General features: G+C 45.8%; 1 long non-coding RNA gene across 1 annotated transcript; it reads left to right on the top strand.

The window, feature by feature from the left end:
• Positions 1-849: 849 nt before the first annotated feature.
• Positions 850-14,543, top strand: LOC125749071 (uncharacterized). The gene is made up of 2 exons (XR_007399775.1): positions 850-993; positions 14,408-14,543. It is a non-coding gene; the product is annotated as an uncharacterized LOC125749071 (long non-coding RNA).
• The last annotated feature ends 665 nt before the right edge of the window (positions 14,544-15,208 follow it).

Consider the following 15,208-nt stretch of genomic DNA (forward strand, 5'->3'; position numbering starts at 1 on the left):
AGCTTAAGTTTTGAACAATTCCAAGTCCCAGATGTCAGCATGGGTACCTGTACTTGCATGAGAACATCTCTGCGTCTCTGAGTACCTAATCTCAGAGTACAGGTCACCTGAGGCCTCGGGACAGTGATCTGGGCATGTGACTGTAAGGACAGCATCTGAGTCCCGTTCTGTGACTAAAAGGAGCCTGTATCTTCTCCCTCTTCAGGTCTTTCAGGCACAATGAAGCTTGTTCTTCTCCAAACACTTTGCTTTGCTATCCTATGGGTCGGCGTGGCCCCCAAACGCAGGGCTGCTGTAATGTACGGGCTTTCCCGGGCTGAAGCCCAGGGGCTTCCGCTAAAAAGCAGCCTCACCAAGGGGCTCTGGTTGGCAACTTTTACCGTTTCCACCCCACCCACCATGGATGACAACTTTTCAAACCCCCGACCCTGCATGTCTACACAGAACAACAATGCCTACAACACCTTTAAGCACAGGCATGTCCTCAGCAACACCCCAAGCACCAAGGACAAAAGTGGCTGGAAGGAGTTTTTACGTAAACACAAGCTGTGCAACAGGCCAACACAGTCATTCCTCCGGTACCGAGATAAAAGCCGGATCAAAAATGTCTGTACACGTAATGGAGGGAAGATCTATGAAAGAAACCTGTGCATCAGCAACCGCAAGTTCTCCTTCATAACAGTGAGATTAAACAACGGCTGTGAAATCAGGAACATCACCAGAGAGACAGAGCACATCATCCTGGCGTGTGACAGAATCGACAATGTTTGCAGGCCGGTTCACTTTGAGAGAAACAAATATAACACAGAGCCAAATCGTACAGCTCCAGACTGTTACTACCACTAACCTGTGCCACAATGCCTAAAGTCACAGCAGCCTTGCTTATGGCATCCAGAATATTTCATGCAAAATTTTAATTAGTATAGATGCTTTGTGCTCCTATTTAGAGGATGCATGTCTAATATGTTAAGAATAACGCTCAGATTGCAGTAGGTACTGTAACGTACCAGTGGGATGCTACAGATAAATGATACAGGGAGCTGGACAGACCCTGCACTCAGAAAAAGTTCATCTGATGTACCTGTTCTCCTCTTTGTACAAGTGGAAAATAAAGCTTTATTTCATTGCATTGGATTTCATTTCATTATAATCACATTATGAAATCTGTGTGCTGTTATAAAACAAGGGGCAGTTTCAAACTACCAGCTTGTTTGTGGTCTTAACAACGGATCATTTTCTATTTAATGATGGAGGCTTGGGCCGCATTTTATACACAATATGTAATCATTGGTGGAAGGAATGGAAAGTCAAATGTGTAGTAATTGATGTCCTCCATCTTCACCGCCTCCATCTCCTACAGTCTTTTCCACCTCTGAACGCTTGCAAAGCAGTTTCATCTCCATCTCTTTTAGTTCATTTTGCTTCTCTACCATCTTTTGCAAAAATGCCTCCATCTTATCCTTCAGTTGCTGTTGTTTTGCCTCCGTATCTTCCTCCACCTCCACTGGTGGTATATTCACTTCTCTCTCCTTCTGTACTTCTCTCATTCCTACATCATTCACTTCCAAATTTAGTTGCGTCTTGCGTTCCCTGAGACAGACTTGTCTCCCACCCAGGGAGGTTGGCACAGGTCCAGGGAGCTTCCTGAATGGAAGCACCTGCGATCATTGGAGGGCGTTTCTAAGTCAAAAACTGAAATCTGTGTCAAAACCATACCATTGATTGCCAGCACTTCTTCAATTTTATCATTTATAATTATATTTTACCAATATCAGACCTTCTCAGTGGTCCACTGCTGCATGTACTGCAAGCTGAGGTTACCCTGGGCCTGGACCACTAATAATCTATAATTACTAATCCATGGCAGACCTCAGGCAACTCAGCAAAGTTGTCCATAGTCTCGAGTTCTTGGGGTCACTGTAGGAAAAAGGGCCCAGGGTGTCCATCCTGACCATCTCCATAGGTGATTCAAACTCTACTGGGTGGTGTACATGTTGCAGGAGTATATAAACAGTTCCGTGTCCTGGCTGAAGCCAAGCCAATAAAAGTACCAATGGAGTTTCTTCAAAGGTGACCTGTACTCTGAGATTAGGTACTCAGAGACTCAGAGAGGTTTTCCTGCAAGTACAGATACTCATATCGAGACCTGGGATTTTGAACGGTTCAAAGCTCAAGCTCTGAAAGGAACAAACTCGTGCAACCTGTAAGTAAGTAAGATAAGCCCTGTGGTAACTACACAATAGCCACAGACTGTGAACAGGAAACAAACATTATTCACTCAAAAGCTAGATATCTCCTTCCACTGATCATTTCTTTTGCTTGTTAATATTGTAAAAAGACAGTTTCCGCTAAATTGATCAGATGAGTAAAATATAAATGCTAAAAAGAGAAATATGTAGCATGTGAGTGTAGTTACTATGGTCACAGGGACAGAAAGATAAGTGGATATGTGCACTGTTTACCATGAAGCATGTACAACCTGCAGGCATATTAGCAGATAACAAGAGCATCCAGACATTCATACAGGAAAATAGCTGCATATCCCCCTTTTCCTAAACACATACAATCAATACTAGCCAATTACTGACAGGAAGTAGAGGGGCGGGGGCAACATTCAGCACAGATAGGTGAAACCACCTGCTTGGCACCTCTGCCTGGTGCACCTCTGACAGTGCTGGCCGGGAGCCACCCTTCACCGATGCTTCGCTCCTTTAATCCCGAAACATCTATGGGTTGTGGAGCAGCGATAGGGATGTCTCTCTACCGCCCCCTGCAGCTGGCCCTAAGATCTCTGCTTCCCCCATTGTTTGTCCTTCCTGCGGAGCCAGAGCCAGATGCTCCCCTGCTCTGCCTCCTCAGCAATACCTCTGATGGCTCTCTTCAGATTGGTGCCTCTGATGCCCAGGGACTTGAAGAGACGCTCAGCTGATGTTGCTGCATAGCCTCTGCAGGCAACCTCCAGTGGGAATATGAATGCCCTCCACCCGGCCTGTGAGCATGCAGCTGACAGCTCTTCATACTTGTCCTTCTTCCTCTTGAAAGCAGCCTCCATTCCTTCCTCCCACGGAATGGTCAGCTCGACCATGATGACAGCCTTGATGAGGGAGGAGCAAAGCACTACATCGGATCGTATGGAATATTATTTAGCACTTCATAAAGAATAGAGAATGTAATCATTGGACTCTTTTAAGAAGCTGATGTAAACCGTATAGAGGATTCGCTTGTAATCTTTAGCGAATGCAGGCCAATTACTGCTGTGTACAATGTGACGTAAAACAAGTATGAATTAGCACCTTGTGTTGGTTTAGAAGTTTCTGTATGTGTTAGCTATTTTGTTAGCTTTTGATGTATGAATATGTACTTTATTAGTGCTGCAGCTTAACATTATGTTGAAGGACAAATATATTAATAACCATCTAGCCAGACAATGTGCAACAAGCAGAAGGAAGGAATTCACCAAAAGTTCACAGCTGGGTATTGAGAAAAACTGAGTAGAGATGGTCACACCACCATTATGTTCAGCCAAGGCACCAAGCAGTAAAAGAGATGATTGACATACATAAATTATCATCTAGGGGTGTGAATCAAGGGAGAAAACAACAATGGTGAATGGTTGTGGTAATGATGCTTAAGTGACGAGATATTGTTATACAATAAGAAAATGTATAAAAATTGGTGTAAAACAGTATTAGACACACTTTAAGTGTCCGGCCTTGGTTGTAACTTCAATCTTGCAATAAAGACTGAAGCTGAAGATCTACACAAGCGGCTCCTGATTCCTGATTGGTCGGGAAGGAAAAACCACAACAATCGCAAAGAGGTTGGGGGTGATCTCCTGAGGGAACCTGAGCAGCTGGTTAAGGTTAGTCGCTAAGTTCCACTCAGCTCCAGGTGTCAAGAGAGACCATGCCACGTGTACCGGCCCTATGTTAACGCTGCCTTACAACTGGAGAGGATGTGCTGCAGGCTTGGGTTCTGGGAACAGCAGATTTGGCAGTTCTCCTCTGTGCCATACCAGATGTTAATGTTCTGGGGGCTTGGAAGGGTGTCATATGTTGCCCTGATCAAAAAGCTGAGTCGGGCTTGAGGTATCCTCCACAGGTCCATCCAGGTATCTGTCCATTTTACCATTGCCTCCCAGGCTGTCCACCTCCCTGGGTGGTGCTGGCTGACTGCCTTGATCTTATACAACTCCTCTTCCATCCTTACCACCTTGCAGATCACCAGGTCCTCATTCTCCTTCGCAGTGGCCTTAGACCACATCCTGGAGGTTAGTTGCCTCCACCGAGACTGATCCTGCCTTGTTGTGACACCCCCACAACTTCTTGGTGCTTCAGGCGGCTGATGGCTTGTTCCACCACTTGCACTGCATCCCACCAATGTCCTGTTTCAAACAATCGGATCCGGTGAGTCTCTCAGTTGGAACACAAGTCTCACCTTCTCTTGTTTATAGCCCAGGCTAATGGATTTCAGTGGTAGTGTGAGTGTGTTTCTGCCAAACAGTGCCATGTTGGAAAGGCACCGAGGGAGGCCAAGTCATTTGCACATGAAGTTGGCTTTTGCGTCCATCCGCAGTGCGTTCGAAGTTGTGATGTCACTCAGCTTTAAAGGCCACATCACCCACTGGTAGAGGGTGTGCTGCTAATACCAGACCTTAAATTTCCCTGGCAGATAGCTCTCGTCAATATTGTTCAGGCCATCCACAAGCTGGGATTTCACCGTGGCAGCCATCTGCTTGTCAGATAGGTCAGTTGTATAGAGCCTTCCAAGGCTTCTGACAGGAGTGGGATCTTCTCACCATCGACCAGAAAAGTGAAGTTGTCATTCCTAACCCCTTTTGAATAGAGAAACTGAGGGGACTTTGCTGGTTTGATCTTCATACGAGCCCAGGTAAGAAGTTCCTCAAGCCTTTTCAGGAGCCTGGAGGTACATGCGGTTGTCTGAAGGAGACTAGTGACACCGTCGATATAGCTTCATAGAGCTGAGAGCCTCTGCCCTGACTGAGCCTTAACTCCATGGACCATCTGCCTGCTGCAATCAGGATGATTTCAAACGCCACAGTAAAAAGGATTGGGGAGATGGAACAGCCCATGACTATCCCTTTCTCCAGCTTGTGCCACCTAGTGGTAACTTTCTGGGTCATGCAGCAGACGTGGAAATTCCTGAAGTAGCTACCCACTAATCTCTGGATGTTTGATGGGATGTGGAAGAATTCGAGAGCGAAGGTTATTAGCTGGTGGGGAACAGACCCATAGGCATTGGCAAGGTCTAGCCAGACTACGTGCAGGTCTGATCTAATCTTCTTGGCTGCCTGGATTGGTCCCCAAATCATGGCTGAATGCTCCACACAACTTGGGAATCCAGGGACACCGGCCTTCTGGCAACTGGTTTCAATATAGCTGTTTGCCAAGAGGTAGGTGGCTATGCGCTTGGCCATGACTGAAAAGAAAATCTTCCCTTCCACATTCAGTAGGGCAATGCATCTAAACTGACTGATGGTCTGGGACTGTGTGTGCAATGTCCTCAGCGAGAGCAAACTGTGTCAGACTTGGCTGTATGTGAAAAGCGAGAAGATGGATGAAGCATTTTAAATATAAAATAAAAACACCTTACCAGGGTGGTGGGCATCTCTGTCTTAGAGTTTCACGTGGGGTTTTGCAGAGGAAGTGACCTCACTTCAGCTTTTAAACGTGTGGCCCTGGGTGTAGGCCTGCCTCTGCATTCTGCTACAGGGCCCCTGTATTGTGGAATGGTTTGCCAGCCTATGTTCGGGATGCTGAATCGTGGACTTATGAACTGTAACATCGTGGGTGAAGACTTCAGTCTGTCACCCTACACAGGCTGACGTGGAGAACTGATTCACTGATGGTTTTCACCTTGACCACAGTTAACAGCTCACTTTTAGCAAGCAAATGCACTCTTTCTTTTCCTGTAATGTTAGCACGCCTGGGGGGGGGTTGGTCAGCCAGTTGACCTTGGACCCCCAAAGGTTTTTTTCTCCCGATTTGGGAGTTTTTGGTTCCTCTCCTCCATTGTCATCTTTCTTTCTTTCTTTCTTTCTTCTCTTCCATTTCCCTGTTTTTTTCTCTTTTAAAGATGTTGTCATGTATCACTACGCACCCATATAAAACGCCTTGGGGTGGCTCTGTTGTGAAAGGCGCTATATAAAAACACGTTGAACTAAACTGCTCACTTCATGGTCCAGGAAGTGTACAGGTTCTGATGCAATTACAGGCTGCAGCCAATCACTGAATGATACTCTGTGATCTGCACTGTTGGACCAGCAGCAAATTGAACAGCGATGGAGGAGGTGAGGATGGACTCGATGGTGCAAAGGGAAAAGTGCAACATCACTATCTTTGACAGATTGACCTTCTTCAGCTGCAGCAGGAAGTAAATCCTGTGCTGGGCTTTGTCTTGCTGAGGGAACTATTGTTCATCTCCCACTGACGATGTTTGGAGATGAGCGTAATGACTCCACGGTGCTGACTGGGGAGTCACACAGAGTGACAGGGGTCGGAGGTACTGAGCTCCTCCTGAAGTCCGTTACTGTCTTCATGTAGTCATGCTGACCACACCAGGATACCAGATCCTATCTGCACACGGCACCAAAGTGTGGTGAGATACACCCACGTGTCCACAAAGACACGCTTACACATAGGCACACAAGTTAATAAAACCGTAGCAAAGTCACTTCCTCTGCAAAACCTTAAGGAAATTCTAAGTGACACAGAGATGCCCACCACATCCGCAAGGTGCTTTTAATTCACATTTAAAAGTTTCCTCCATCTTCGCCACGCACCCCTGTACAGCCATGGTGTGCCATGTGAGGGTGGCTGGGGGGTTGCTGCGTAGTTAGAGGTAAAAGGACCAGGAGACGGTTTTTTGTCGGGGAAAATAACAACAGGAGAACAAGTTCTGGTTGCCGGTAAGACAAATGTGGCCCGCTCAGATTCCGGCAAGAAGAAAAACAAATCCTTAGTAGAAAAGCACATCTGTCGTGAGAATTCTGACAACACTACAGCTGACTCTCACCGATGTAATTTAGCCTTTAGCCAGACTGAGACGTATTCACTCGCTCAGACAGTATTTCTGAGCAGCACACATTAAGTTATGTGCAGATTTTTTTGAAATTATGAAAAAGAAATTTTTATTTTTGCTGCATAAAATTCTTGTAAAGATATAAACTCATAAATCAGGAGCTTGGAAAGTGAGAACTACCTGTACAACAAACCCTGATCACAAAGGCTATTGGGATCAGCACATTTACTTACCAAAAGCTATCGATCTTAGCGAATAATGATCAAGATAACGAAGAACGTAGGTAAAGAATGAGTGAGATCAGCCTGTGGTTCCCAAATCTCTCCGTTACTCCAGAATTACCAAATGAACCTTAAGTAGTACCTTGTTGGTTCCTCCCCAGCCTCCATGTAAGATAAGCACAGACTGTTAATAACAGGAACATTGATCCCATGAATGTCAGTGGTGAAACATGAGACATGCAAATGTGGAATAAAAAATAGAGAATCAACAGAAGTACATGAATCAAGCAAAAATAAGACCAAACTAAATTAACCTATTTGCCGAAAATATATATATGGGCTCAAAATGTGATGTTAGATACAGGGGAGCCCCAGTGCTGTGTGTCAGGGTCGGGGGGAGGTGAGTCCCCAGCCAATCAGTCCGTGTTCGGTTTTTTAGGAAGTCCTCGATCCAGCTGCATGTGTGCTGACTGACTCCCAGATTGAGCAGTTTGGTCGCAATTCTGTTGGGGATGATCGTGTTAAAGGCAAAGCTGAATGACATTCTCATGTACTCCCCCTGCTGTTCCAGGTCAGTCAGTACATTATGGAGAGCTGTACTGATGGCATCTTCTGTTGACCTGTTGGCTCTGTAGGTGAATTGGAGCTGGTCTAGGGTGGGTGGAAGTGAACAATTAATGTGCTTCAGGATCAGCTTCTCGATGCACTTCACTATAGTGGGGGTGAGAGCTACAGGTCTGTAGTCGTTACATCTGCTGATTGCTGTCTTCTTTGGGACAGACATGATGGTGTCAGACTTAAGGCGTTTGGGGACAGTGCATCGTGACAGAGAGAGGTTAAAGTTGTTGCTGAAAACCTCTGCCAGCTGATCTGTGCAGTCTCTGAGTGCCCTGCCTGGAATTCTATCTGGGCCAGTGGCTTTCCTTGAGTTGACACTGCCGAATACTCTTCTGACATCATTTGTGTTAACGGTAAATGCCATACTGCTAGCAGTTGCTCGGCAGTTCTCTGAGTCTGTGGGGCCAACAAGGGCTATGCATTGCAGTGACATCTGTTGGCCAGAATAAGTATTGCCACTAGTGAGGACCGCTTTGTACAACAAAATACTAATTAAACTTGCGATTATTAACATGTGAATATTCTGTATATTTTTTGTAGCCTATAGTAATACATAAAATAAAAAATAAATAAAAAACTGTTGGTGCTATACGTTAATCAGGTTTAAATATATAGCCTGCCATAGCGTGTATATACGATTGATCTTAAGTGCTAGATAATGAACTATGTAGTGCTACAGTGCTAATTATAATTATGATAAATACAGGCATAAATACACATATATAAGTATATATCTTCTGTGCCACCCACATGCACACGCACACACACACAAAGGTAGAGGCATTGACACGTGCTTGTTTAATGATAAGTTGTCGTAAATGTGTATTATGTTGTGGTTGATGTTGCTGTTGTTATTGTTGCATCATGGTTGCTTCTGCAGTTGTTATTAATGTTGTTATCGCTGTTACTTTTTTCTCTCTTTTCTGTGGACTTTTTTCTGTATTCTCCCTCACATACTTCTCCCCCCACCCTTGTTGTCTGTGTCTCCTAACCTCTGCTTGTCTTCGTTATACAAAAAAAGAAGAAAAAATAAAGCAGTTCTCTGAAGAGGGATGGTGGTGGAGGGAATATAAAAAAAGGAATCAATGATTCAAAGAATCATATAATTTCAGTGAACCGAACGAAATGAATCGAATCTCTGAAAACACTGGGTTTGCACATCACTAGTTGGTAATGTGAACGCTGGGCAGCACAGGCATGCGAGGAGCGTTCTTTAGCCAGGACAATACTCCGTAGCCCAATTTTTGCTTCCTTTCTCTGCCCTGCCTCCTGCGTCTCCGGCCCGGTATCGTAATCCACGGAGACGCCGCTGCACGGACGACCTCGTGCAGGATCAGTTCTTGTTGGAATCTCTCTCAGTGAATAGTATTCCAATCTTTAGCAGATTTTCCTGGTTACATGTCGTTTTCGACGTTTACGCTGCTCGACAGATTTCTTTTGTTTGTTTTGTTAGCGTAACAGGAGAAGAGAGCTGCTGCCTCTGTGCACGCCGTCGTCTAGATAAGAAGAAAGTAGTTCCATTAATAAATGTGCTTTCGGCTTGTAAATGTGAAAATTATTTATTTGGGTACACAACGTACCTGTCAGTTGTGTAGTAACCATGGTATAAGCGGACTAATGCACTCCAGGCTGTGCATTATACGTGTTTAAGAACTACTCAACACAATGTCATGCCCGGCTCGTCCGCTCCTCCTGTGTGCCACGCCCCCGGATTACCCACGTGTTCTTTCCCGATTGTACCCAGCTGTGTCTGCTTCTTTTCAATCAGTCCAGTGTATTTCAGTCCGTGTCTTACCTTAGTCCTTCGTCCGTCATTGATGTCCGTTGCCGTCCTGTATCCCCGTTTCCCGGACTTCCCTAGTAAACTCCCGTTTTGCCCCGTATTCGCCTGTCTGCCTGCTCCTTGCTCGCTTCGCTTGCACGCTCACCCAGCAATCGCGAGCGTTCCCGTGACAGACAACTTCTTATTTAAGTAAATTAAGTACTGTACAGTGATAATACCTTAATGTGTACCAAAGCACCAGAGAACATGCACACATCCAAGAACCTCTTACACAGCAGAACTTCGAAGCCTCCAAACCAGGGCTGACCAATCTTAGGATACCCTTTATGTCAGTTCAAATCCAAGTATGGGGACTCTTCAGCCAATCAGTCCTCTAATTAATCATCTAATTAGGGAGTTGCAGCGAAAACCCAGATAGGCAGCAGCCCTTTCTGGATAAGATTGGTCACCCCTGCTCTAAACGTTGAAATTAATGCAATCATGCCCTCTACTGGTCTGTCAGTGCAGAGGCTCAAAAATAGATGACTGCACAAAATTCAATTTTGGAAATCAAATCAAATTATTTTTTTAAATTAAAAATGCTGGATGAGGGGATGCAATATGATTCATGAATGAAAAGAGCTGCACATCGCCTTCTGCGGCCTGAGCATGGCGTAGCCTTCGTTTGGGCCTAAGCTTCTGGCGCTGTAATGCTATGGTAACCACAGCCCGTCGCTCTGCAGACACGGGGGCCGCGTCACCTGAGCCCGCAAACCTGCTTCTGCCCCCTCAAGATGTACACGCCACTAAAGCCTGGGGAGGTCCGCTCACACGGGCACGCCTACACCCAGGGCCACACGTCTAAAAGCTAAAGCAATGCAATGCAATGCAATTTTATTTATATAGCGCATTATCACAACATTACATTGTCTCAATGCGCTTTACATTTCTGCCACGTAAAGACCCCCCAGTGAGTAAGCCAAAGGCAACGGTGGCAAGGAAAAACTCCCTAAGAGGAAGAAACCTTGGGAGGAACCAGACCCAAAGGGGGGGCCCATCCTCCAGGGGCCGGCAGAAGAGTCAAACAAAACAAGATTATATAATTTAAGCTAATACAGGGGTTGAAATTTCAGTCTCGATGCAGGGGAATACCGGTGCAGGCACGGGGTGCTTAATGCATGATGGCCAGATCAACAGTGGTACAGCAGCAGGGGAGGAAGGAGAGGCATCCATGAGCCAAGGGCAGGCAGGCTGGAGGGTAGTTGCCGGAAGTGGAGGTAGTGGTCTTGCAGGCAGCAGAAGCATAAATTCCTCGATGTTGAGGTTCTCCAGGCAGCACACCCCAGAAGGGGTGGGGGAGGAAGTAAGAAAATAGTGTATTAGCCAGAGTTGAGGAAACTAGAGGCAGTGCAAGCAAAATGATTGAGTGCAATATTCATCTAGGCTCCGGCAGATCTGGCTATAGCAGCATGAGAAAGAGGGAGAGACAGGCGGGAACACAGGCATGGGGACTCCCTGAACATCAACACTCTAGTGTAAGGCTAGAGTGACAGCACTGACGCATCAGTTTATCCAAAGCCAAGGACACCGATCCCCACCCAGCTCTTCACCTCATACTGTTAGTCTAACTGGGAGTGAGCAACTAGCTGGAACTAGAACTAGGTTTCCTATACGCTAAACTATACAAGTGCGTTTTTAATCTAGACTTGAATAGCGAGAGTGTGCCTGAATCCCGCACATCCGCCGGGAGACCATTCCACAGCTGCGGAGCTCTGTAAGAGAATGCTCTGCAGCCTGCCGTAGTCCTGTCTACTCTAGGAACTAATAGATATCCTGCTCCTTGTGATCGAAGCAGGCGAGAAGGGTTGTAAAGCGAGGTCACTTCTTCTGCAAAACCCCATGTGAAACTCTAAGACAGAGACGCCCACCACATTGTATTTCATATTTAAAGTGCTTCATTCATTTTCTAACCCCTTATTATGCTCAGGGCCAGCAGGGGGCCTGGAGCCTATCCCAGGCAGCAATGGGCACAAGGTCGGGGTCCTTCGCATTTCACCAGCTTGTCCCCTCAACACACAGGACAGTCTGACACAGTTTGCTCTTGCTGCAGTGTCCCACTGCCTGTCAGTAATTGGCAAGTATTGGCTGTACGGTCAACTCCAGAATTACTGGCAACCTTAAAGACAGGTAAAATCAATAACATAAAATAAACACTGCAGATAGGATTCAATGTTTCCCTCAAAATGTGTAGAAAAATGTATTATCATTTATCTGAGAAAAATTCCTTCAATAATATTTTATTCACAGTTGTGAAATCTTTCAAGAACATATTTGGCAAAATTATGGGCACTGCTGAGTAATATCTTAACCTTTACAAAAAAGGTGACAGCAATAGAAAGATTGAGAAATAAACCTGGGTTTACCCTGCACTGTCAGCCTGGACCCATTTTCTGTTACTGCCTTGAGGAGGGAGACTGCTGTGCCGTCTGTTCCCCAGATCCCGCGATGCCCTCCAGTCCTTGTTTCTGCTTGAGTCCGGCTGTCCCCTCATCACCCTCCGGTCCTGGCCCTGCACGTCCCCATGGCTCCCTCCAGGTCCAGTTCCCGTCTCGGCTCTGTTATCTCCTCAGCCCCATCCAGCCCTGCAGTCTCCTCTGTGCCACCTAGTCCCAACAGCCCTTTGAAATCTGGAAGGATTCAGGTCCCTGAGTCGGCCCCCAGCGTCCTGTAGTCTGAAAGACCCCGCCTCCACCAAACCTCATTCCCATGAGTAACGCCCCCCGTTCTGGTTCCATTGCCCTGTCCCACCTTTATTTGTCCCTGATCTGTGCCCTCTGTGGTCCTTTCCTTTGCCTGTCCCTATCCTATTTATGGTTCCTCCACCTGTCTGTCCGTCCTAGTGGGTGTCGTGTGCATTGTCTCCCTGGATGTCTCGCCAGGTCTGTTCCGTGTCCTTAGTGGTGACTTTTGTCTGGTCTCATACCCAGTAGTGTTCTCTGTTTAGTATTCTGTCTAGTCTTGTACTGTCTGGTCCTGTTCTGTCCACTGTATGTTCTGTTGCCCCCTGTCTAGTCTGGAGTCCCTTCGGTCTCCTCCTCTGTTGTTCTCTCTTGCCTGGATGGCACACTTCGTCGGGGGGGGGGGGGGGGTTCTGTCACTGCTTATCTGTCGTCCCTCCTCACATGACACCCACATGTGTGCACATGGGCACACCTACATCCGGGGGGGTACGTGTCGAAAAGTTGAAGCGAGGTCACTTCTTCTGCAAAACTCCAAGTGACATTCTGACTGTGACAGATGCTCGGTAAGTTTTAATTTCATATTTAAAATGCTTCCTGCATCCATCATGTTTTATATGCTTATATGTCTACATGCTGTACATGCATCATAATTAACACTGATATTCGTCTATCTTTATCACTGTGCCATAGTGAACAAAAGAGCCTGGTCTATTTCAAATAACAGCTTATCCTGGTCAGGGTCACAGGGGGTATGGACACACACACACACACACACACACACACTATACTGTGTATAATGGACCAAACCCAAATTTCACAATGTTAAGCTTTGGTCCATTTTTTGCATAAGAGTGTACATATTTTTTCTTTCTTTCCTTTTTATCTTCTGATAAATTCAGCAAATTTTTTTTTATTGTTTTTCACAATAATAGCAGCAACGGAACTGTTCACTGGAAGGCAATATTTGGCCTTTGTGTGAATGATGCTTGCTTCCTGCTCACAGTCTGTGGCTATTGTGTAGTTACCACAGGGCTTATCTTACTTACTCACAGGTTGCACAAATTCGGTCCTTTCAAAGCTTGAGTGTCAGCATGAGTATCTGTACTTGCATGAGAACATCTCTGCGTCTCTGAGTACCTAATCTCAGAGTACAGGTCACCTGAGGCCTCGGGACAGTGGTCTGGGCATGTGACTGTAAGGACAGCATCTGAGTCCCGTTCTGTGACTAAAAGGAGCCTGTATCTTCTCCCTCTTCAGGTCTTTCAGGCACAATGAAGCTTGTTCTTCTCCAAACACTCTGCTTTGCTATCCTATGGGTTGCTGTAATGTACGGGCTTTCCCGGGCTGAAGCCCAGGGGCTTCCGCTAAAAAGCAGCCTCACCAAGGGGCTCTGGTTGGCAACTTTTACCGTTTCCACCCCACCCACCATGGATGACAACTTTTCAAACCCCCGACCCTGCATGTCTACACAGAACAACAATGCCTACAACACCTTTAAGCACAGGCATGCCCTCAGCAACACCCCAAGCACCAAGGACAAAAGTGGCTGGAAGGAGTTTTTACGTGAACACGAGCTGTGCAACAGGCCAACACAGTCATTCCTCCGGTACCAAGATAAAAGCCAGATCGAAAATGTCTGTACACGTAATGGAGGGAAGATCTATGAAAGAAACCTGTGCATCAGCAAACGCAAGTTCTCCTTCATAACAGTGAGATTAAACAACGGCTGTAAAATCAGTAGCATCACCAGAGAGACTGGTGAGCACATCATCCTGGCGTGTGACAGAATCGACAATGTTTGCAGGCCGGTTCACTTTGAGAGGAACCACTATAACGCAGAGCCAAATCGTACAGCTCCAGGCTGTTACTACCGCTAACCTGTGCCACAATGCCTAAAGTCACAGCAGCCTTGCTTATGGCATCCAGAATATTTCATGCAAAATTTTTATTAGTATAGATGCTTCGTGCTCCTATTTAGAGGATGCATGTCTAATATGTTAAGAATAACGCTCAGATTGCAGTAGGTACTGTAACGTACCGGTGGGATGCTACAGAAAAATGATACAGGGAGCTGGACAGACCCTGCACTCAGAAAAAGTTCATCTGATGTACCTGTTCTCCTCTTTGTACAAGTGGAAAATAAAGCTTTATTTCATTGCATTGGATTTCATTTCATTATAATCACATTATGAAATCTGTGTGCTGTTATAAAACAAGGGGCAGTTTCAAACTACCAGCTTGCTTGTGGTCTTAACAACGGATAATTTTCTATTTAATGATGGAGGCTTGGGCCGCATTTTATACACAATATGTAATCATTGGTGGAAGGAATGGAAAGTCAAATGTGTAGTAATTGATGTCCTCCATCTTCACCGCCTCCATCTCCTACAGTCTTTTCCACCTCTGAACGCTTGCAAAGCAGTTTCATCTCCATCTCTTTTAGTTCATTTTGCTTCTCTACCATCTTTTGCAAAAATGCCTCCATCTTATCCTTCAGTTGCTGTTGTTTTGCCTCCGTATCTTCCTCCACCTCCACTGGTGGTATATTCACTTCTCTCTCCTTCTGTACTTCTCTCATTCCTACATCATTCACTTCCAAATTTAGTTGCGTCTTGCGTTCCCTGAGACAGACTTGTCTCCCACCCAGGGAGGTTGGCACAGGTCCAGGGGGCTTCCTGAATGGAAACACCTGCGATCATTAGAGGGCGTTTCTAAGTCAAAAACTGAAATCTGTGTCAAAACCATACCATTGATTACCAGCACTTTTTTATCATTTATAATTATATTTTACCAATATCAGACCTTCTCAGTGGTCCACTGCTGCA

Source organism: Brienomyrus brachyistius, chromosome 9 (genome assembly GCF_023856365.1).
Source record: "Brienomyrus brachyistius isolate T26 chromosome 9, BBRACH_0.4, whole genome shotgun sequence".
Taxonomy (NCBI): domain Eukaryota; kingdom Metazoa; phylum Chordata; class Actinopteri; order Osteoglossiformes; family Mormyridae; genus Brienomyrus; species Brienomyrus brachyistius.